A 23,895-nucleotide genomic window follows, 5' to 3' on the forward strand; every position below is an offset into this window, starting at 1 on the left:
GCGACCTTTTGGTTTTTTCATACAAATTTGATGGGATTTCTGTTTCTGTTAGAACTTGAAGACTCAATTTGGTTTTTCGCAGTGCATCAGTTGAAGAATATCTTCTTTCGGCCGTAACTTCAGAACGCCTGAAATTATCGCTTTGCGACCTTCAGGTTTTTTCATGCAAATTCAATGAAATTTTTGTTTCTGTTGAGAAAATCCTATCATTACATTTGAAATTTCAGAGAAAAATGAACAAAACAATGAACTTCTGACTTAGCGCTCCCTATCGGAAGCAGCTGAATCAAATTCATCATGAGTATATTTTTTCCTCAATCAACAAGATGTTGTCTCTCTAATAAGATCTAATTTGCTCAAAAATGTTGAGCCAAACTGAAGTTACAGACATTTCAATCAGTCAGATTTCTATCTTTCCCCCACCCTTATTTGATGTCGCAAAATCGAAGGTGAAAATTCAAACAGATAGAGAATTTTCCAAGGTTTACAGTGATGATATTTTTTTTCCAACTTAATACGAAAATTTTTCGAGTAAAATGCATTTTTCTACTCGACGATAGCTAATACGCCCCCTAGCGGTGGAGGTATGAACTTCAAAACAATTTCCAGTGTTTTCTTTTGTTTACTTTAGTGGTAAAAATTTTTACCGCAATTCTCTACGATGAGTGGTTCCTGAGATATAGCCGCTTACCTCGCTTATTTGCCCACCCTGTACAAAGCGCCGTTTTCGAGTAACTTTATCTTAAAAAAAAAAAAAAATATCTGTGAAATTCAAAAGATTGGGTACTTTGGCTAAATGCTCTGTTCTGTTGTGGAACAAAACACAAAAATGAATATTTACTATGATATAATATCTCAGGCCGAATCGGAAAAAATGGTAAATGAAAAAAGTGTTTCTTTTGACCTCAAGAATATTCGGTTGAAATATATGTACAAGTCAAAGACTCACCCTGTAAAAGTAAACTAAATAAAAAGATGATAGCTTCGAAATTGACAGTCGCCAGATAGCGAGCTATTCAAAATTAAATCCCTTTTTGAAGAATCCTACATTCATCAGTTCATGGATTGAAAAATGATTACTGAATTCTTCAATACAATAAACTTTTTCATTGAATTCAAGTATACTTTTGGTTCTGTGTACTCAAACTCTAGATTTTGTTGCCCTGTGATATCATCCTCCAAGGTGAAGCAGTTGGCTAGTTGGAAAAAAGTAAAGACTTGTAGCAAAAGGAGTTCAATATTATCACAGGGTGTGCATTTTTTCGGAAAATTGAAATTTTATTGCACCTTCAAATGCAAATTCTGACTTTTATCGAATCTGCAGTTCAACAATACATAGGAAAACAAAATTTTGGGCAGTCATGCTTGCGGAACCTCTTCTGTAAGGATTTACATTTTAAATAAACCGGCACCTCCACCATTTTATATCCAATGAAATTCAATTCGAGTAAAGATGTTACAAGTTGTTTCCTTTACTAGGCATTTAAATTCGGTCGAAATATTAATTTTAAATACTTGTAGTTAAAATGATGGTTTCCATCTTCTTTAGGAGATGGAACTAGAAGAAGAAGAAGTTAAAATGTGATATCATCTTCCAAGCTGGAGCAGTTTGCTCAGAATTAAAGGTTACAGGTTACAGAAGCACTATTCAGCATAACATAAGGAAAATATAATTGGAAAAAAGTAAAGATTTGTAGCAACAGGAGTTCGAAAATTCTCACGGGGTCACATTTATCTGTTCATCGATTAAAGAATGATTACTGAATTCTTCAATATAATGAACTCTTTCATTGATTTCAAGTACACTTTTGGTTCAGAGTAGTCAAACTCTGGATTGTAGTTTAATATTTCTAAAAAACAGCCTGATGAAAAAACCCATATAATAATTTCAATAATTATTAAAATATTCTCCTGTTATCAAAGGGAAATACAGAAGGTAGACAAATATCCATTATTCCTGAAAACCCGATGTTAGCGAACGGAAAATATTTGGTATGAAATGACGAAAGCCCATTTCTATCCTTTCCATTCATCTTGTCCGATGAAGAGACAGGGAATAATTGCCCTTCTGCTGGTCCATTCAGCAGCCACTCGATGGGATTCATCTTCGATTTTTATTTCGGAGAAGAATTTTCCCGACATCGTTCCCTTTCAGTTTATTAAAACGGGTGGATTCTCACCTGCAATGGTCGGAATGACAATTTGGGGGATGGTTGTAAATGGGCTGTTGGAGGAGGGAGAGGAACGGACTACAGATCCTTTACGGAAGGGTGGGTTTATATTCCTACTGATGTCGAATACGATTTGGGTATATTAGGAGGTCCTTAGAAGGAACTGATTCGAGTTCGGGACGCCTGAGGGTTTTTTCTTTTTTCAGAGGGCAATTCGATAATCGCGAACTTTGGAATTGAATTATTCAATAATGCTGAAACGTTTTTCAAAGGGACTGAATAATGAAACAACTGTGGTTGTTTCTTCTTTTCAATTGGGAAACATTGAAAAGGTTATCCGTTTTCGAACACGCAAAATTCGCAATATAAAAACTAATTGAATTATTTGATCTTGAACAATTATCAAATAAAAGCTAATCAATTATGAAATCAGTTATAGGGATCGTTTCAAATAACGTTTTTTGAAATTTACCTTCATGAAGTTTACACAGGAAAAAAAATCAGTTTTTCTGATCTGGGAACCCTCCGAGTTCTGTGAAACAAAAACCTAATAAACTCTGCTTAGGCGCTTGTTAACAAGCGCAATAAAGCTCCTTAGTTCAAAGAAGTGTTCTTCTCTCATTTTTCTTCGGAATATAAAAAATCATTCAAGAGTAGGTATATTTTATTAGAAATCAATGCTTTTTTATTATTTTTTTTTTATTGCAACCAAATGGCCGCCACGACTACGGTTGCAGCACCATATCTTTTTCATTGAATTTACCCGCTACAGCAACAATGTTCTCAGTTGTCTTGTGCGACGCACACAATTTCGATTCTTCACATCACTAACTTGTTCCAACAGCTCAAATTTTCCTACCAGTTTCACCATTGCTGGCAAAAAAAGTGCTTCACGACGACTCAAAAGTGCTTTAGTTTTGCAAACTGTGTCAGCAAGATTTTCACGATTTTTGTAATGAATTTTGATTTCAATGCGTTGTTGAAGCATCGTTTTATTTTAAGTAATGGTATTGTTTCCCCATGACAAATGTCAAAAGATGACAACTTCAGAAACATCTTATTGGAAAACCCTTTATCTACCAGCTAATAATGTTATATTTACTGAACGAATGAAAATATAAATGTTTTTCATTTTTATATTCCTATTATGGAAATGAAATTGTCACAATTATTGAGGATAAACCGAGCAGTAACAACTTCTCATCAATATGACGCCTCTTGCAACTAGCAACCGCACAATTCGAAGCTTATACCCTTGTGCAATCCCAACAATTCCAGCAGTTGGCTTGTCTAGCTTTGGCACTTGTTCAAATGCGGAGAGTGGCGGCATTTCGTGGAATAAGATAGCGCAGCAGGAATATGTTCGCCACAAAGATTCGACGCTACATGCCAGATTATCTAAATTGTCGATCTGTTTCATCTTCATGTTATTTAGCATAATTGAGATAAGATAGATTCGGGATTGTTGCAGCGGGTTTGGGGAATTTATGCCTCATTGTTTCAAGCAATACTCATTCCGTATTGGGTAACCGATTTCAGGTAGATAAGAGCATGGTGGGAGATACGGGGGAATGAAGGGAATGTACTGGATTTAATCTAGCAGTTGTGGAGATGATCATGTGCAATAGGGGATTTATTAGCTTCTAATTTCTGTGCGCTTTCTCTATGAGAACGGGGGGTTATCATTTCGCTCGAATATTTTTAATTTTCGAATTATGATTTTAAAGTTTCTTTTTCTGTTTCTATTTATATATTTTCCATACCGACTCTCCTAGGCCTCAGTATTCTCAATCTACAGCTAAAAATCAGTTGAAAAAATACAGCGAAAACTTCCATCTAAGTCTCATAATCAATGTTATAAATATGAATTATGAGTCTCATAAACAATGTTATGAGTATCATGAATGATACTCATAACAGATCATAGAAATGAAAAATCTTTTCAAAGAAATAGAGGAGAGTTTGCGAATTTTGAATGGGACACCCAATACTTTTTCAACAGACTTTTAGTCGCAGACAGTAATTAATATCTATGATCTGTTATGAGTATCATATAAATTATAAACCATGAAAATCAGAAAACAAGATATAGAGAAACATTTGAGACAGTCATTCTTTAGAAACACCCTGTAACTAAAAATGAAGCGAGATATTAAGGATCTGATTTCTTATTATTTCGAAAAAAAGATCGGAGGTCCTTGAAGGTTTTTTTTATCACTCATGTATCTCGAGATACTTTCAGTGAGCATCGGATTCAGGACACCCTGTACATATAGCTGCCTAAATTCAAGAGAAGCTCTCGAAAAAGATCAGAAACAAAAACAGAAATGAAGAGTATGTCACATAAATATGTTGAATATTTCTTTCTTTGAAACCAGTTTTATATTCACAATAATATACGACAACAAATTACCTGAACTTTTATTTCGCATCAAGATTGAAAATGAAAAAAATTGAAGTTTCAGGAATTCGCAAGTCCTAAAAGATCATATTTAATTAATAAAAGCATCTTATAATAATATAATACCCGATAGAACATATCGTTATTTTTGTTGTTATAAGATAATAATGAATAAGAAGCAAAAATATTAAATAAATATTCATGCTGATGAATTCTGTATATAAGTTTAAAAGAAATCAGATTGAAAAATTTAATGAATTCATTGGGCTGATCAAAGCTTTCCTAGTTCCATGGAAAGTCTACAGCAACTAAATCATCCGAATCTACAACCATAAAATATTCATAGCCTCAGCAAACGGGTCCGAAGGAATCAACTGATTGCTCGCAGAGAACCGGGGCCATCTAGCGACTAACTTCCGCAATTTATTAAAGCCCCTCCTCCCGGAGAGAAAAATCCGGATAGAATTAAGGAACAAAAATCGAACTAGGCTATAACGCAATGAAAGTCGTAACTTCATTAAATTAAGTCCAAGATTCTACCGGTTTTCGAGGAGCTACGCCGTCCGAAAAACAAACAGAGCTCCGTAAACAGCCGAATTAATGAAAATCTATCTTCATCCGGACGATGAGGAGACGGAGAGTAATTGCCGGTTTCTGGAGGCTCTGGATCCCATCTTGCTCCAGACTCTATCGCTAATTTTTATCTCTAGTGTTCTCTGTTTGGTGGCCGGGAAATTCGACTCCTTTAGGCAGCAGAATACTTATGCTTTCGTCCAGATTATTTTATATTCGAATAACGATGAGCATAAGTCTTTGACTGGAAAACTATTTATAAAACATTGAAACGTTAAAAAACGAACAAAGCACTGATGTGAAATAAAAAGTTTTTCAGCGCTCGTTCATTCATATAGCTCACCGTCTATTGAAAAAACATGAGCTCCACACTTATAATGTTCAGGAAGTACAAGCTCTGTTAGTCCCACAATTCTTAGAAATAAATTTGTGTCCGATGAATCAATATTTAAAAAACACAATTTACATAGTGGAACAAAGAAAATCCGAATTTATTGAGACAAAATAGATGTCAATATCGTTTTGGAGTGAACATACAGGTTGGCCAGATTTTAATACAATAACTTCGGCATCGGCACAAAAACATAAAAAGTTCATATAAACATATTTCCCAAAACTTTTTTTTGAGATACAGGGTGTTGAAATTTTAAAATAATCAGTTTTTTATATATAACTCTCGAATTATTTCATTCATTCTATGAAATTTTAGGTATTGAAATCGGGATAATGTAATGTATAGAATTAGATCATTTCCTCCGGCCAAAATTATCCAGTTTTGTAAATATAAGGGTATGATGTTCCTTTTCCTATTGAAAATGTACGTCTTTGCTTTTTTTCGACAAAATAACTCCATTTTTGTAATCAACAGTATTTAACTTCAGTTAAAGAATATCTGAATAAAAAATTTCTGAATTTCTTTGAGGAAAACCTTCCTTTTGGCAAATCTAAGGAATAATATGTTATACCATTTTAGAATTTTTCATTGAATGAGCTTATTTTTTAAGTGACTCGCCAAACTTATCTAGTTCAAATTTTTTTCAGTCAGTCATTCAAAGTTGGGTGAAATATTAATTTTGAATACTTGTGATGTTAAAAAGTTCCAAGCTGGAGCAGTTGGCTTAGAATTAAAGGTTACAGGTTACAGAAGCACTATTCAGGATAACATGGGAAGAATAAAATTGGAAAAGAAGCTGAGACTTGTATCCACAGAAGTTCAAAAATCATCACTGGGTGTGTATTTTTCCAGAAAAAAAATGCAACACAATTTGAAAAATATATTATTTTTCTTGAATTATCTTTAATTACAGTCACGCGATCACCACGAAATTTTGCAGGAAACTTGAAATTGTTATTTAATCTTCAAATGCAAAATTCAATATTTATCGAATCTGCAGTTATTCAATCAACAGAAAAACGAAATTTTTGGCAGTTATACTTGCGGAGCCTCTTCTGTAAGGATTTTCATTTAAATAAACCGACACCTTCGCCAATTTGTATCCAATGTGATTCGATTCAGGGAAAATCGTTACAAGTTAATATAAAAAACTTGTCAGGAATGTGGACAATGCTTTATTTTTCTCACAAGTTTACTTTTGCAAACGTTCCAGAGGCGATTCCCTTCTTCTTCAGTGCTCAAGAATATCGAGCCCTGAAGAAGGTGGAAATGGCCTCCGAAACGTTGGCAAAAGTAAACTTGTGAGAAAAATAAAGCATTGTCCACATTCCTGACAAGTTTTTTATATTATATAGTTTATCATGGACGAATACCAAACTGTTTTTACAAGTTGTTTTCTATCACGACTTTCCTGGGCGAAATATACCTTTTGAATACTTGTTTTGTTAAAAAGTGATAGTATCTTCAAATCTGGAGCAGTTTGCTTAGAATTAAAGGTTACAGGTTACAGAAGCACCATTCAGGATAACATAAGTAAAATATAATTTGAAAAAAGTATAGATTTATTCATGTAGGAGTTCGAAAATCCTCAAGGAATGTGCATTTTCTCGAATAAAAAATGCAACATAATTTGAAGAATACACGACTTAGGTTTCTTTATATTTTTTATGACTATTTTGAATTAACGTCGACTTTTGTTATACCTGTAGACATGCATAATCTCAACTCGATCAGATCTTCATTCAGGTATTCATTGGATATATCTTTATTTTTCTTGAATTATTTATAAATCCTGTCACGCAATCAACACAAAATTTTGCAAGAAACTTCAAATTGTTATTGCATCTTCAAAAGCAGATTTCAATCTCGATCGAATCTGCAGTTTTTCAATACATAGGAAAACAAAATTTTCCGCAGTCATACTTGCAGAACCTTTTCTGTAAGGATTTCCATTGTTCAAACCGGCACCTTCGCCAATTTATATCAATTCAATTCTGTGAAAGTTGTTGCAAGTTGTTTTCTATTTCGACTTTCCTAGGCATGTTTGAGAATACTCAACGGTTCAAGCTCTTTGCATCAACCGAATATGAATTTAATCCAAACCAGTACGATTATTTCAAATGCTATTACCAACACCCTAAAGGCTTCCACCCACCTCAATATTTCATCGCCGAAAAACCCCAAGATAAAAAATTACAAATCATCCATTAAAAAAAACCGGAATGAAATACGCGATTCAGTAGATCGTCGTCCGTATGAAAAACAATCTGCAACCTCAAACTCCTCACCAGCGAACGTTCCAATCCGACAGCCATAGCCAACGCTATACATATATCGAACCGCTGTAATTACCATGTCGAAAGCCATCCAAGTCCGGGCGGGGTGGGGGTAGGTAGATGGTGGTGGTGGTCTAGTCGGCTTCCCGGAGAAAATTATGATTTTCATCCAGGACTGATTGCGGCCGCGACGGGTTCGATTCAATTATTTCTCCGGTCGCTCGTTTCGAACGCAGCTGCGAGTTTTCGACGTCAAGAACACATTCGCGGTAGAATGATTAATTCGGAACGACGCCGCTAGTTTTCGACGCTGTTTCTGTCCACCTTTCTGCGACTGCCGTTTCGCATGCTGTCTCATAACTGTCAGACTGAAAATGGCCTAGGTTGCAACTCCTTTCATTCGATTTGAAATTTAACGAAGAAGGGATGGAAGAGATATGATAAATATGAGATAGTAACCACCTTTTTTTAGGTCGGCAATCATAAAAGAGAAGATTATAATTTAAGAGGAAGCAACACCACATGACCATCTCATGATGTATCAATATTTGCCCAGATGAGGAGGGATAAAAATGATGTGTGGTGTTGCTAGAACGATTGAATGATTAACAGAAGTAAAGAATATTACAATTGTTCCAACTTTCATAGAAAGGAAGTACCTACTTAACCAGTGTTTTCAAAAATTGTCACAAAATTAGAGTTTTGTAATGACTTTTGTAGAATTTTCATTAATATTTTTAAAATTAATTAATGCTTCGTAGGGATACAATATCGCCAATTCTTTTGGAAAAAACGGGAAGTTATCAGAATTATCTTTTTTTTTTTCATTATCAATCAAAAATATCAAAATACTGCAATGAAGATTATTATATAAAGAAATTATGTGAAATCCCCTTAAAAATCAATGATTTGATAGAACAAATATTCCCAATTCCATTTTAAACTGAGTCACGTGGTGGTGTTCCCTTTTAACTACACACATTGGCAAAATCAGGGGAACAGACAAAATTTCAACAGAGTTTGTAGTTCATTTTCTCTCAAACCCTTTGTACTAATTCACCAATTTTTTTTTTCAATTGTAGCTTGATTTCTCTAGAACATAACTGTTCAAATGCCGTCCTCAGTAACTTTGCTTCTTCTTATATACTGGAATGAACAGACATATTCTCTTATTTATAATTTTTCTTCTTATTTTATTTTTTTTTTCTTATAATTTAGTTACATCGTGCAGGTTTCGTGCAACCTTTTCTTACATTCTGAATCCAATCTTTCTTTGAAGTTCTTCAAAACATTTATTATATTTCTTCGCCCATTTTTTGCAAGGTAGGCAAGCGATAGCTTTACCTATATTTCTCGTATCGTGGGATCATATCTATACTTTATTATGAGGTCAGGTGCCTTTCAATTCTTCAATTGAATAACCTCAAATTTCTTTCATTGAATCCATATACTGATAATAAATTCAAAAGTTCTGGGTGCATAAAGATCAATCTGAATCCAAAATCAGAAATTTGGCTTCGGGTGAAATAGTTTCCTCGCCAAAAATCACAAGATAATTATTTCTAGCGGGATGCACATCGTTGAATGGTTGGAGAAAAGAGTACTGAATTATACGAGACAAAAAACTGCAAGTATTGAATTCGTAAAAGTCGCTACTCGTCTAATTAGGGATATATACGAATTTATCCTCCTACGTTGTCTTTCCCACATATACCCTAAAAATAATGGAGGACATTCAAAAACGTCTACTGAATGAGTTGGTAGTTCTTTCAAATGACCATCGTGATAGGCAAAACTGTCAAATAATCTATTGATAAACGTATTGAAAACGTTGAATAATACAATACCCCAATGAAATTTTTATATCGATTCAATATTTCCTCATAACTCCCATTACTTGGCTCATATTTCAATTTTACCAAAAAAATTGTTTAATTACCCTGTTTTTTTTTTAATTTAAATTGGTTGTCAATTTTGAACAATCCGCTAAATCCTTCTATAATCATTAAAGTCGCGATTCAACTCATATTCTTTCATTGATATCAAATACATAGTTTCTCATTCAAACTCCTGTACAAACCTTCGATTAAGTTATCAAAATCTGGTATACAATGGTACAATGATGGTTTATAATAATTGTTTCAAATTTTGTATGTTACCCTTAAATCGTTTTTTTCCGAAAATCAAAAAAAAATCTGTTTTCAATGAAATCGTCATATTTTGTGTTGCAAAATGGCGAAAGCGTCACTTTAGAATAATCATTTCGTTCAATTCAATCTAATTTTTCTTGTTTCAAAATATTGAATTCATTGAATTCGAAATTCCAATAAAATATTCATCAGGTAAATAACTACAAGGTATTGTTGAAAAACTAAGAAAGAAGAATACCTAATTCTATTATCCTACCAAAATACTAAAACGAAAACGAGTTATTGGAATTAACCGACCGAAAAATCTGAGAAACCGTTTTGAGGAGAAAAACTTTTTCTGCTACTTTCCAACATCCCGTTACGGTGAAAATAGTCGAAAAGCATTATCAGGACGTATAACTTTTCCCGTTTGATCCCTAAGGAAGTTGTTAGAGAAAGGAGGAGTGGTATATGAGTCAGAAAGTCGGCCAGTTCATCACCCAAATGTATTTTGGGCTCCTATCTGTGATAAAACCACAATAGAATCAAATATTTCTCAGAGTCTCCTCAAATCCTTCTTGCTTCTTCTCTTCTCTTTCACCACTGTAAATCTCTTAAGAACGCCCCCTAATAAGAAATTTTGTTTCGGGAATCAAATGGAAAATCTTCATGAACCTTGACGAAAAATTTTTTTCATATAAAAAATTTAGTTAAAAGTTTTTGCTGATTGAGCGTAAGAAAACTCGTCAAAGATCGCCAAACTTGGTAGATTTCAGAAGACTCACCTCTAATTTATGTTATCTGCTATCAGACCAGATCTGAACAATAAAGTAACTTCCAAGGTTAGTCAAACTTTCAAACACTCAATTCACTTCATAAAAAAAGTTTCACTAATAAGTATTTTTCACTGTCGGACTTGGTCCAGACTCAATTTCCCCGCGAACAACTCACAAACCAATAAATCACCTGAAAACCCGCCCTGGGTTTCGTTCGTAATAGGACATCATCAGGGTCACCTCCGGCGGAAAACGTGTTTTCACGGGAGCGAAGTGAGATTCGGACACTGTCACGAAAAGCTGCGCGTGAGGACTGAGGAGAGGGCCCCAGATCCATGCCCCCGACGTTGGAGGCTGACTGCGTGTTTCTGAGAACGACCGCTGGTGGCGCTAAGGTGTTACAAAAATCATTACGTGCGCGCAGAAGTGATAGGATGGGAGTTAGGGTGTTACAATTAGTTACTTTTCGAGTTTTTTCCTGTCGGGTTGGTCATGGTGATGGAGCGATTTTGGTTTAAGATGTAAGGAGGAAGTCCTAGGCATGTTGACCTATTTTTCAATGGGAAGAGGGAAGATTTGGCGCTAGGAGATTCTACGTCTAAGTTGACGATGTGGTATACATTTTATCTTGGTGCCTGAAATATATTAACCTAGATTTGATCATCTTCAAGTAGTCATAAAATCAGATTATTTAATATACAGAATGTTCCACCATTGGCGCGATGTTCTAATACGTTTGAGCGCTGAATTTTCGATTTTATTCCATACAGTATTATTAGAGCTACATTCTCGAAATATTCAGGATGACCAAAAAGTGTAAATGACCAAACATATGTTCTTTTTATTGAATTTTCAGATCTACACTTTTTTGGTACACCTCATATATTCCTAAACAATTTGTGAATCTAGCTCTAATAGAGCCTTATTATACTGTTCAAATATAAATTCGAAAATTTCAACGCTCAACTATAATAGAGCGCCGCGTCAATGGTGGAACACCCTGTATATCTAACAAATCTTTTTTATGGTTTTATGAGGGGTGAGTACTGAATATAGGTAACTCCATTTCAGACACCAAGGTAAGAGGCATAAAATATCGTCCACCTTGACGAAAAATCACCTAACAGGCCAATCGAAAAGTCCCCGGTCTACCATAGTAAAACACATTTTTTTGTCAAAATTCGATTTTAATAGTTATTTTAACTTTTCGATACCATTTTCGTCGTACGTTTTGTCGATGGGGGCCAGATCTGGCGAATACGAAGCCCAATTCATGTAATTTTGCCGTTGGTTTCATTGATTTGTGACATGGCGAATTGTTTTGATGAAACAGCACTTTTTTTTTCTTCAAATGGGGCCGTTTTTTAACGATTTCATCCTTCAAACGATCCAATAACGTTATATAATAATCGCTGTTGATGGTCTGGCCCTTTCTGGTAATCAATGAAATATTTTACCTTGCGCATCCCAGAATACTACTGCCTTAACCTTGCCGGTAGATGGTTGTGTTTTTCCTCGCTTTGGATTTGGTTCATCGTGTGCAGTCCACTCAGCTATCGATTGGACTCCGGAGTGAAATTATGGAGACATGGTTCATCCATTGTCACATATTTACACAAAAATTCAGAATTATTGCTATTAAACATCTTCAAACACTGCACAGAATCAGAAACACGTTTTTGATCGCGTGAGCTCGCGCGGCACCCATTTTGCACACAGCTCTCTTATGTACAAATATTTGTGAATGATATGATGTACACGTTCAGATAATAAAGTCACAATGTCTGCTATCTCGATCAACTTCACTTTATGGTCATTCAAAATCATTTTGTGACCTTTTTTGATTTTTTCGTCGGTGATAGTCTCTTTTGGACGTCCTCTGCGTTCGCTGTCTTCGGTGCTCATTTCACCAGGTTTAAACTTAGCATACAATCAATGATGGTTGATTTTCCTGGTGCTGACCACGGAAACTCTTCATCAAACCAAGATTATGCTTCAACTGTATTTTTCCCTTCAAAACTCAATATTTTATCAGCACACGAAATTCTTTTTTTAAATCTTTTTTCAAATGACAAAAGTAGCTACACTCACAACGCAATGTCTCACAAACTAATGATCGCAATGCTGTCAAGTTTTGACACGTATTGTTTGAAGGTTAGTACTACCTAAGAATCATATGGATTTAATACTAGCACTTTCTGTGCATCAGACCGGGGACTTTTCAATTGGCCTAATATATTCGAGAAACCTAGCACTAAATTTGGACTCATTAGACAAATCGTAATCTAACCCAAACATATGGAATCGATCTCGGTGTCGATCACCTTTAATGTCATATTCCATTTCAACAATTCCATAAGCTCCCCACATGTTCAAGAAAAATCTTACTAAAAAAAAAACGATATCTCAGACGAACGAACACAGTCAACTTTTCCAAGCCTGAAGTACGTCAGAACCGAATGTTGATACAGAAACTATAAAACTATCAATCAATATCCGATGTCAGTGACACGACAGGCCCCATAATATGCCGCCAGATAAAAATCACGATTTTCCTTGTGTGTACATCTTTAAGCGATTTCTCGACGCCGTCGAGGGCGTCCTTTCGGCCGCTCATCTGGAATTCAACGCCCGTCAAGGCCCGGACCCCAGCCCGAACATTTTCAGACCAAAGTGATCATTTCGACGGACGTGTCGAAACATCGGATTGAACCGGCCGATCGATGGGGCAGCCATATGAGTTTTACGTACTGGAGAGGTTTTGGATATTCTTCGGGCAAGTCGGTGTTGTTGAAGGTGAGATGATCGAAGGATACGCCTCTGCTATTGTTGCGTTTTAGATGTTATAGGGATTACTGGGTTTTATATAGGTATCAAACACATGGAGGTTTTTGACTGACTGTTCTGAAAATATGACGCTTTCATTTTGCACAATTGTGTTCCGAATTTGAACCGAAAATTATTTCAAAACATCTGGTTTTCTAATACTTCTTCAAAGTTGGTTGCGTTTTCAGCTAATCACTTATACGAGTATTAATAGCAGAAACCAATTTCAAATTTTGTAGGTAGTTTTTGCTGTCCGTAATTATGATAGGAGGGTTTTTTTCATATTTATATGGATAGAAAAACGTACTATACATTCCACTTTTTTTTCAAACTGCTGTATAAATTCGATTTAAATTTTTTAGGCCTTCAATTCATTTTTTGTAATGGACACTATTTTTTTTCCTACCAATGGCGTTTTATGTTTTGTTTCCTTTCTGATCGATCTAATTTGTCACATAAATGCAAAATGTTGCTTTCTTGGAATTAAAATGTAATAGAGCTAGTATGTATGTCAAGTGTCAATGCAATCAGACAATTTTAATTTGTTGTAAAACGACGGAAGTTCGGATATCTTTGTCATTATTACTAAATCTAGTTGTCTGGGATGTTCGTTGCGACTTCAAAATCAGAAAAGCATAGTGGTTAGTAAGAGCAAAGTGATTTGTCTTTTTGGTATGTGCAAGTACTGTGATCTAGTTAACTTCTGAACGGGCGAGTGAAAATTCTACTAAATCTGTATTACGAAATAAAGATTTTTCTAGTAAGATATTTCATTTTGATATTAAAAAAAGGTTTATTTTGAGAGGAATCAATGGATGTTTATAACATTGTACTGAGGAACACGGTAGAAAACTTTTATGTAGAAAATTGCGATTGTTTCTCTGCTCGTGTGGCTTGTTGTTCATTACAAATAAACGTCATCCATCTAAGCATCTACCAATTCCGGTCAAAAAAAATCATTAATCAGTTGCGTCATCGTCATTTCCGTTGAAGTAAGGTCCAATCACACTACAACAATTATTCTTGGATTTTCCGAGCCCTAAATGCGGCAATTCTGATCATTAACTCAAACACTGGGCCTCATCAATGAAAATGATTTTTCGATGAGAATCCGAATCATTCTGATACATTTCAAGGAAACAATCAGCACAGATATGTCTTTACTGGAGATCGACCGGTTTGTGTTAATTCAACTTTAAAAGTTCTTTATACAAAATACGGTGCTTATAAGGTGATTTGTTGAATGACCAATTTCGATGATCGATGCTGAGGAATCGACAAACAAAGATTTTCAATTCTACGGGCTACAGGAGTAATATTCTCAGTTGTTCTTGAGCACACGGTGTCGATTCATAACATCTCTATCATTTCCCAACATCTCAAATTTTTCCAGCAGTTTCACTATTGCCGGCAGGGAAGGTCCTCAAGACGACGTGTTTTAGTTTTGTGAACTATTACTGCAAAATTTTCCCCATTTTTGTAGTGAATTTTAACAAATTCAATACGTTGTTGAAGTGTGTATCGACCCATTTTAAGTAATGGCGTAGTTTTAACTTGTCAAACGTCAAAATATGATAGCTGCCAAACACCGGGCTATTTAAAATGGTACTTCTCATAGGAAAATACATCACATATTGCTGCAAATATTGACTACTATACCTTTTTCCTCTGTTACCTCAGAGAGGAATTTTTCAAGTCTAAGGATACCAAGAACTAACTTAAGAAACACAAAGAGTGAAAACAGACTGAAAGAATTGGCTCCCAGGAATATTTATTATGGGATAGAGATAAATACCGATGAAGTAATGGATACCTATATTAAAGGAGTTAAACAGATGACTAATTCTATAATGTGTAAATAAAATCAAATGTTCTAGTTTTTTTGAGTTTTTTATGGTAAATTATATTTTTTATAATAAATATCATTCTACGTTCATTTCAAGCACTTTTATTCGTTTTATTTTCTTGAACCTGTTGCGTATCCAGGGATTCAGTTTGATATTTTTGCTATGCCTCATTTATATTTCATTACGGCGGAGGTCCGGTATAACTCACAATAGATAGTTAGGACAATCCAAAAACTCATTCATTTCTGAGAAAAGTATTTTTTATCATGCCCTCTGTATACGTGGTTTTGAATCCCCACCGTACCTGGCTACGTATAACTTATTCTTGTTCAAATTGATTTATTTTTCATCAATATCAATTAAGTTACAAGCGACAAAAAAAGATATGAATGAGTTGGGCAATGGGTAACGCGAAACTCCACAAGCGCCCTGTTTTCATTTCCGTGTAAACAACCTGTACATTCGATGATTTCCATTTACAAAATGTCCTCAGCGGGGAGGAAACGAGCCGGTGATCCTGGCCAATAATTCCGGCACTATCGAATATCGACTGAATTCGTGCAAAAACATCAAAACAACCGCTTTTCCTGCCGTGGGACCGACACGGCATTATCGACAGCCCTGTTAATCAGGGTTTCCACATTCCTAACCCTTTTGCCATTTTTATATCGTCCCTGCCGCAACGGACCTTAAACTGTTTTGTTTGCGAATCCGGCCTTTGTTTGATCCAGGCTGAAATTTGCGGGGATTCGGTACGGGTTTTTGTCCGAAAATATCCGACGGATCCGCATACCGCCCTTTCGTCGATTCTACCAAATGATTAATTATATTTTCTTACGGCTGCTGTTTCGTGCTGATTACACAAAGGGATGAGATTTCGAGCGACAGGAAAGATCTCACGGTAATTACGTTATCAATTAGACGTGTGGGACAGGCTTAGGAGCATGCAGGTAGAAAATATTCGGTAAGTTAGCCGGGTCATTGACGACGGCGTTGCCATCAGTACGATAATTGTCGTTTTTTACAATAATTTTGACCCCATTAAAATAAGTTTGAAATTATTGTTATTGTAATTTTCATGCAGAATAAAATTTCAAGAAAATAATAATATGGATTCAGTTTGATAAATCGAAGGTTGAAGATCTTTGCCCTCAGCGCCGTACAACTAACTAGGACTAGTCATCTCCTCTTATGTTACGCTCCCGATTCCGTCGATACACTGTATGGAGCTTTGCTTGTGAGTTTTAATCATAAAACGCCTAATTATTTTCGGAAACGCACGATTTTTATAGATTTTGGTGTGCAACTGCAAGGATCTTGTGACATAGCCGAACAATAATGGGCACTGTCATTTTAAATGGATCATCCTGTACAGGGTGGGCAAATAAGCGAGGTAAGCGGCTATATGTCAGGATCCACTCATCGTAGAAACTTGCGGTAACTTGCGGTACACTAAAGTGTACAAGAAAACACACTGGAAATTGTTTTGAAGTTCATACCTCTACCGCTAGGGGGCGTAATAGCTATCGTCGAGTAGAACAATGAATTTCACTCGAAAATGTTTCATATGAAGTTGTAGAAAAAATATCATCACTGTAATCCTTGGAAAATTCTCTATCTTATTGAATTGTCACTTCCGATTCTACGACATCAAATAAGGGTAGGTCAAAGGGAGAAATCTAACTGATTGAAATGCCTGTAACTTCAGTTTGGCTCAACATTTTAGAGAAAATTAGATCTCGTCTGAAAGATAATATCTTGTTGATTGGGGACAAAATATACTCATGATAAAGTTGTTTTTGCTGCTTTCGATAGGGGGCGCTAAGTCAGAAGTTCATTATTTTCTTCAATTTACTCCGAAATTTCAAATGTAATGATAGGATTTTCTTAACAGAAACAGAAATTTGATCAAATTTGCATGGAAAATACTAAAGGTCGCAAAGCGATAGTTTCAGGCGTTCTGAAGTTATGGCCGAAAGAAGATATTTTTCAACTGATGCACTGCGAAAAACCAAATTGTGTCTTTAAGTTCTGACAGAAACAGAAATCCCATCAAATTTGTATAAAAAAACCAGAAGGTCGCAAAGCGATTGCTTCAGGCCTTCTGGAGTTATGGCGAAAGAAGACACAATTTAGTTTTTCAGTGCATCAGTTGAAGAATATCTTTTTTCGGCCATAACTCCAGAACGCCTGAAGCTAATGCTTTGCAACCTTCTGGTTTTTTCATACAATATAAGGAATGCCAAGCATTACAAGAGATACTTATCCTCTGAGTCAAATTCCATCAATTGAATTAAATAATAAAAAAAACATCAAACAAGACCTCAAAATTGATTAATTCTTATCGACCCTCTTGAAAAAATGTATTCAATCAGATTTTTTCATCGAACTAATTGAATTGTAGATACTGCAATGAATTTCACATGTAGACTACGCAACGAAAAACACAAATTTTTCGAAAAATTCATATGAGCCATACTTGATAATATAAAAAAATTGAAAAAAGCTTTTAGCGATTCGATTGAAATGGAAATTGACATTTCAATATGAAATAACAATTTCAAGCCCCATGCGAAATAAATTATGATAACAAAGCCAGAACCACTAGATTCTAAAGGCGAATATCGAAAAACCAATTGTCAAATCACTTAAAGGAATTCAACAGATCTCTTCTTATTGATCTCCCCGATCCCCCTCAGGCTGAATACAAGTTCTTGTGTTTTTTCCTTATTCATAAAAGATTTGAAACTCACACAAAAAATTTACGCATCCAAACACTTGAATTATAATAAACATATATTTAAGTATCGCAAATGATTATAAAATCGATCAACGGTGTAGTTATTGGGAAAATAGAATATACAGAGTTACCGCGATGACCTATTAGACGTTTATGGAACTCTAATCATAGTTACACTCCTAGGGCCAGTTGCACCATTTGTCTAATCGGTGATTAAAAATTTAAACATTGATTACGTTCTGATTTTTCTTGCACCATCTGTCCAATGACGTTCAATGTGGCCTAATCACCGAATACACTAAATAGGAAAATTTGGACGTTTATTGTCCCGATTAGTTTTAAACAGGTTTCTGCGCATAGACCTCATATCAATTTGTTATTAGGTCTATGGTTCTGAGCAACTCAAATCGTCGAAACATATGACTTATTACATAACCTGAACATTATTTCTTTATGGACATAACCTGATGGTGTTACATTATATATTTCTGTGTTTGGTTTTGTGGGGAATTTCATAATTGAGATATGGATTCAGATTCAGATCGTGACTTATCATTCAATGACAATTTAAAATAATAATTTGTAATTTATGTTAACTTTGTCACGACAAGAACAGAGAACATTATACTAGAAAATTGATTGGCTGATTTTTTTATGATCACCGTCGATATTTTGAAATGTAGCCAAACATATCTCCTGTTTAGCTAAACTTCGATTATTATCAATCGGTGGAATGGGTAGAAATTATAATCATCGATTAGTACTTAACATTGATTACGTTTATTTTTTGAATGGTGCAATTGGCCATTAGTCTCAAGTATCATTACCTTATTCTGAAATAACTTATATGGACATAGCTTGATTAAAAAGAGCATTCAGAAACGACTTTTTGGGTTCCACCAGCAGGCTTCAAACAATAATCACTCAAACATTTTAGATTCCACAATTTTGTGCAATTCAAAATTTCATGAAAAAAAGTATTAACAAAAAGATTCGCCTTTTCTCATGATTGAAATTATCTCCAACGTTATAGTTACCATTTGAGGAAATTGTTTTTCTTGAATGAACTTATTATAATTGTTTTGAGTACTCACCAATGGGTGTATTCCTTGATGTGAAAAAGCATTTTGTCATCATGGACTTAGATTCATATCGATTCATTCTTCTCCTAGAACTTCGTTGTCCTTTATTTTCAACATCACTAACAGCACTTCACTGATTAAACATCATAAATCTATAACAGAGAATAAATGTATTTAGAATCATCAACATTTTATAAAATCGTAATATCAAAAGTACCTTACATGAAAAATCTGTATAAAATACCTTGGAAATAACTATCTTGAAAGAAATGATTAATTCACGTGAATCTTGTATTTTTGCAAGTCAGTCTCATAGACTAATAATAACTTAGTTCACAAACAATGATGCATTGGTAGGCGGGGCTTCGGAATTTCTTACATCTATGATTCAAAACCGTAGGAAACATAAAAACTGTGGTTGAATTTCTGTGCTATGTCATGGAATGACACAATAATTATCCAATAGAAGTATGAAATCATGTTTTCTGTAACTTATTGAGCGATAGCAATTCCAAGTTTCATAAAAAAAAGCAGAAACCAAAATATTTGCCTTCTCCCATGATTGAAATTTTCTTCTAGACTATTTAGAATTTGAATTGTTTTCCTTGGATGAACTCACTACCTACCAATAAAAATTGTTCTGGGTACTCACAGATGGGTTTATTCCTTCAATGTGAAAGAGATTTTCGTCATTATAAACTGCGTTTTATTCTCTTCCTAGAACTTTGTCATCATTTATTATCAACATCACAGTTAGCAATTCACTGGACAAGCATCATAAACCTATAACAGAGAACATATGTATTTAGCATCATTAACATATTTTATAAAATGAAACATAATATCAAATGTACCTTACATGAAAAATATGCAAAGAATTCCTTACAAATAACTACCTATCTGGAGAAAAATCGATTTATTCACATGAAACTCGTATTATTGCAAGTCAGTGTCATAGACTTATAATAATTCAGTGCACCAACGATCCTGTATTGGTGGGCGGGGTTTTGGAATTTTCTTCATCTATGATTCAAAACCGTGGAAAACATACAAAACTGTGGTTGCATTTCTATGCTATGCTATAGAACGATATAATTATCAAATCGAAGTAAAAAATAATAAAGCTTTCAGTAACCGAACTGCTAGATTTCATTAGATTTGAATGAAATCTGGAATTGATGATGTGTACAGGGTGGGTAAATAAGAGAGGTGAGCGGCTATATCTCAGGATCTACTCATCGTAGACACTTGCGGTAAAAAATTTTACCACTAAAGTATACAAGAAAACACATTGGAAATTGTTTTGAAGTTCATACCTCTACCGCTAGGGGGCGTAATAGCTACCGTCGATTAGAAAAATAAATTTTACTCTAAAATGTTTCATATGAAGTTGAAGAAAAAATATCATCACTGTAATCATTGGAAAATTCTCTATCTTTTTGAATTGTCACTTTCGATTTCTTAACTAGCAGAATGTTCAGATAAAATGACGAGTTGCTGGGGCTCGAGGAAAGAATAATAAAGTTAGTTTCGAAATGTATACCTAATAACTGAACTGTGTGAATCTGTTATTGTAGAGAAAGGAATAAATAAATAAATCTTACTCTCAGCAACCTAAATGACGCTTGACCATAGAATCGACAAATGTTAAGTTGAATTTTAAGTTGATTGGCCTTTCAGAAACTGGAAATATTTTTATTTGATATTTTCAATATCTAAATGCCATAATTTCGGAGTTATAGCTATATTATATCTGCTATAATCGCCCTTTATTATTAAGATATGGAAAACATTACTTGACAAATTTTCAGTATTTCTTGAGGATTTTAAAAGACAAAAAATATACATGGTGATCCATCTGAAGTAATAATTCGAAGAGGAATTATTCTTGAAAAATTACTTGACGAATTCAAATTACGCATTCGCCATTTTGTAGCGTTGTCAATAATTAGCTATTGTGAGTGCACAATGAGCACCGTGACTTGAAGAGCTGAACTTTATAAAGAACTAACTAAATTTGTCACGACAAGAACAGAGAACATTATACTAGAAAATTGATTGGTAGATTTTTTTATGATCACCGTCGATATTTTGAAATGTGGCCAAACATATCTTCTGTTTAGCTAAACTTCGATTATTATTTATCAATCGGTGGAATCGGTAGAATCGGTAGAAATTAAAATCATCGATTAGTACTTAACATTGATAACGTAAACAGCGTTTATTTTTTGAATGGTGCAATTGGCCATTAGTCTTAAGTATCATTACCTTATTCTGAAATAACTTATATGGACATAGCTTGATTGAAAAGAGCATTCAGAAACGACTTTTTGGGTTCCACCAGCAGGCTCCAAACAGTAATCGCTCAAACACTTTAGATTCCACAATTTTGAGCAATTCAAAATTTCATAAAAAAAAGTATTAACAAAAAGATTCGCCTTTTCTTATGATTGAAATTATCTCCAACGTTATAGTTACTATTTGAGGAAATTGTTTTTCTTGAATGAACTTATTATAATTGTTTTGAGTACTCACCAATGGGTGTATTCCTTGATGTGAAAAAGCGTTTTGTCATCATGAACTTAGATTCATATCGATTCATTCTTCTCCTAGAACTTCATTGTCCTTTATTTTCAACATCACTTACAGCACTTCACTGATTAGACATCATAAATCTATAACAGAGAATAAATGTATTTAGAATCATCAACATTTTATAAAATCGTAATATCAAAAGTACCTTGCATGAAAAATCTGTATAAAATACCTTGGAAATAACTATCTAGAAAGAAGTGTAAATCTTGTATTTTTGCAAGTCAGTCTCATAGACTAATAATAACTTAGTTCACAAACAATGATGCATTGGTAGGCGGGGCTTCGGAATTTCTTACATCTATGATTCAAAACCGTAGGAAACATAAAAACTGTGGTTGAATTTCTGTGCTATGTCATGGAATGACACAATAATTATCCAATAGAAGTATGAAGTCATGTTTTCTGTAACTTATTGAGCGATAGCAATTCCAAGTTTCATAAAAAAAAAACAGAAACCAAAATATTTGCCTTCTCCCATGATTGAAATTTTCTTCTAGACTATTTAGAATTTGAATTGTTTTCCTTGGATGAACTCACTACCTACCAATAAAAATTGTTCTGGGTACTCACGGATGGGTTTATTCACTCAATGTGAAAGAGATTTTCTTCATATAAACTGCGTTTTATTCTCTTCCTAGAACTTTGTCATCATTTATTATCAACATCACAGTTAGCAATTCACTGGACAAGCATCATAAATCTATAACAGAGAACATATGTATTTAGCATCATTAACATATTTTATAAAATGAAACATAATATCAAATGTACCTTAAATGAAAAATATGCAAAGAATTCCTTACAAATAACTACCTCACTGGAGAAAAATCGATGTATTCACATGAAACTTGTATTATTGCAAATCAGTGTCATAGACTTATAATAATTCAGTGCACCAACGATCCTGTATTGGTGGGCGGGGTTTTGGAATTTTCTTCATCTATGATTCAAAACCGTGAAAAACATACAAAACTGTGGTTGCATTTCTATGCTATGCTATAGAATGATATAATTATCAGGTCACGGTGAGAAGACTACTTTTCCTCACGTCCCATTTTGGAGCTCCATAATTTGAAAGAGTCTTTTTGAAAATAATACTAAAGCGTTTGTTAAGTTGAAATTGTGAAATTAGTTTGTGATTGTTGAGATTTTTTGTGATTTGTGTTGCAGATTGTTTAATGTGTCGATGGCGACTAGCCAAGCACATGGTTAAAGGATTGATGATGATGATGATGATGATGATATAATTATCAAATCGAAGTAAAAAATAATAAAGCTTTCAGTAACCGAACTGCTAGATTTCAATTGATTTGAAAATCTGGAATTGATGATGTGTACAGGGTGGGCAAATAAGCGAGGTAAGCGGCTATATCTCAGGATCTACTCATCGTAGACACTTGCGGTAAAAATTTTTACCACTAAAGTATACAAGAAAACACACTGGAAATTGTTTTGAAGTTCATACATCTACCGCTAGGGGGCGTAATAGCTACCGTCGAGTAGAAAAATGAATTTTACTCGAAAATGTTTCATATGAAGTTGAAGAAAAAATATCATCACTGTAATCATTGGAAAATTCTCTATCTATTTGAATTGTTACTTTCGATTTTACGACATCAAATAAGGGTAGGTGAAAGGGAGAAATCTGACTGATTGAAATGCCTGTAACTTCAGTTTGGCTCAACATTTATGAGCAAATTAGATCTCGTCTGAAAGATAATATCTTGTTGATTTAGGACAAAATATACTCATGATAAATTTGTTTTTGCTGCTTTCGATAGGGGGCGCTAAGTCAGAAGTTCATTGTTTTGTTCATTTTACTCCGAAATTTCAAATGTAGTGATAGGATTTTCTTAACAGAAACAGAAATTTCATCAAATTTGCATGAAAAAACCTGAAGGTCGCAAAGCGATAGTTTTAGACGTTCTGAAGTTATGGCCGAAAAATCCATCTGAAATATCAATTCGAAGAGGAATTATTCTTGAAAAATTACTTGACGAATTCAAATCGCGCATTCGCCATTTTGTAGCGTTGTCAATAATTAGCTATTGTGAGTGCACAATGAGCACCGTGACTTGAAGAGCT

The 23,895-nt window shown here is 34.4% G+C and overlaps 1 protein-coding gene across 1 annotated transcript in view; it reads right to left on the minus strand.

The window, feature by feature from the left end:
• LOC123679358 (neuroligin-4, X-linked-like) overlaps positions 1-11,026 on the minus strand; it is a 447,908-nt gene extending 436,882 nt beyond the window's left edge. The window contains exon 1 of the mRNA XM_045616939.1: positions 10,730-11,026. The gene's annotated coding sequence lies outside the window, so the exon portion shown is untranslated. The remainder of the gene's footprint in view (positions 1-10,729) is intronic.
• Between the last annotated feature and the right edge of the window lie 12,869 nt (positions 11,027-23,895).

Source organism: Harmonia axyridis, chromosome 4 (assembly GCF_914767665.1).
Source record: "Harmonia axyridis chromosome 4, icHarAxyr1.1, whole genome shotgun sequence".
Classification (NCBI taxonomy): domain Eukaryota; kingdom Metazoa; phylum Arthropoda; class Insecta; order Coleoptera; family Coccinellidae; genus Harmonia; species Harmonia axyridis.